We start from the raw sequence: 2,267 nt of genomic DNA on the forward strand, positions 1-2,267 counted from the left end.
AGTTGTGCATAATAGGTAGCCTGATGTAGCTTTTCCAGGTCCAGATTTTCCGCTGCCAGAATTCTCCCTCTTGGTGTGTACCTTGCAAATTATGAGAGAAAAGGCATTAGAATTACTCCAAAAAGCATTATTACGGATAAAAACATCATAAATAACAGTAAGAAAACATGATGCAAAATGGACATATCAACTCCCCCAAGCTTAGACCTCGTTTGTCCTCAAGCGAAAACTGAAATCGAAAAACATGTCCACATGGTTTGAGAGAGAGGTGTCGATAAAAACAAAATATGGACATAGAAGCATCATGTTGATTATTATAACAGCAACAAAATTAAACATAGGACTTTTATCATATACTTCTCATGAATAAGTAATAGTTCATCACACAATCAAAGTATAAAACAAAAACTCTATTAGAAACCAACAAACTATGTTCTCAGTCAACTTTGCAACTACAAGTCATCATCTTTTCAGGAAGGGTCGTGTGTCAGAGACTTTAGGCAAGTCCACATACTCAACCATCATATAGTCTTCTATGATTGCTAACACTCACCGCGTACACATGAGCAAAATGTTTCAACCAGACACATAGAAAGATAGGGGCTTATGGTTTCGCCTCCCAACGTACTCACCTCAAGGGTGATGTCAACAATAATAACGCATGCCACCCATATTCAACTGCACATATGTGCCTAGATCTCTCCTCACCACATGTTGCTTGCCAAAAGATAAAAATAAAAAGGAATAGAAGGAAAACTTTGACTCTTTGCATAAAAGTAAATACACAAAAGTAAAAGATAGGCCATTCGCAAAGGGAAGCAGAGGTTGCCATGCGCTTATTTGTTTGTATGCCCAATCCCTTAGTGCAAAAGAACGTCACGTTACATTGCCCGTTGTGATAGCGACATTTATATGCAGTCTGTCGCTTTTATTCTTCACCATCACAAGTTCGTGCAACGCTCAATTTTCTCTTACATCAAATGATCTCACACTTTTAGAAGCAAATTTTATTGCCTTTTTGCACCGATGACAACTTACTTGAGGGATCTTGCTCAATCCCTAGGTAGGTATGGTGGACACTTGAAAAATAAGATTTGGGTTTAAGGGTTTTTGGATGCACAAGTAGTATCTCTACTTAGTGCGGAATTTTTGGCTAGCAAAGATAGGGGCAAGCACCACATGTTAAAGGATCTATGACAATATGACTTCTATGTGAATATGAACAAGCATAAATCATTAAGTTGTCTTCGTGGTCCAACGTCAAATTTTTTGGCATATAATATTTTGATGAGGGCTCACAATCACAAAAAATTTCTAGGATAGTATTTATATGTGAATCTTCTATTCCCTTATTAATTCTACTTATACTTTTCCTTATGTGGTGCCATCACCTACCATAGGATTAGTCTATAATATTTTTCATTATTTCTTTCTTTTCTTTTATTTATTACCTTTCTCTTATTTCTTTTCTTTTATTTGCGACATGAAAGTAAAGAAAGCAAAAACTCAAACTAAACTTTATTATACAACTTGCACACGATTACAAGGATAGATCACTAAGCAAACTCTCAAAGAAGAAAGGATCAAACTAAACTTTTATTCATCTAAAGCAAAAGATGGAACTAAAATAATTAAAAGTAATAAGATAGTGGGATGATACAATACCAGGGCATCTCCCCCAAGCTTGACGAAAGCCAAGGGGAGTGCCCATACCCAATACTCAGTTCTCTTTTGGTGGTGAAGAAGGTGATGTTGGTGACGAAGAAGTGTTCTCGGATTTCCAGGCAATGGTGGTGGTGAGAAAGTGGAGGGTTTCCCCTTAGCTTCCCCCAGTTTTTGCCGGAGAATAAAATTATCTATCCTCAACTTGTCATTATCCATCTCGAGTTTTATTGTCCTCTTGCATAACGCCTCCATGCTCTCGTTTTTGAACCGGGGAGGAACCGATTCATCTTCTTCCTCTTCGGAGGTCCAGCTATAGTGCCCCTCATCCCCATAGGAGTTGGGGTTTGCGATGAAATCAGCAACATAGCTCTCACCCTCAAAGTCTTGGGAAGACATATTTTCATATCTATCAGGAAAGCAGCAAGAAAAAGAGAACAGAGGATTTCTTCACGATACGGTGATCAAAAGGTTCGAGAAGTATATATAATTTTTTTATCTTGGAGGACAAGCATATGGTAGAAAAACGGAGTACAGAAGGTGTCCCAGGTGGGCACAACCCACCTGGGTGCGCCACGCAAGCCTGGTGCGCCCTGGTATCTTGT

This window comes from Triticum urartu, chromosome 4 (genome assembly GCF_003073215.2).
Source record: "Triticum urartu cultivar G1812 chromosome 4, Tu2.1, whole genome shotgun sequence".
In the NCBI taxonomy this organism is placed as follows: domain Eukaryota; kingdom Viridiplantae; phylum Streptophyta; class Magnoliopsida; order Poales; family Poaceae; genus Triticum; species Triticum urartu.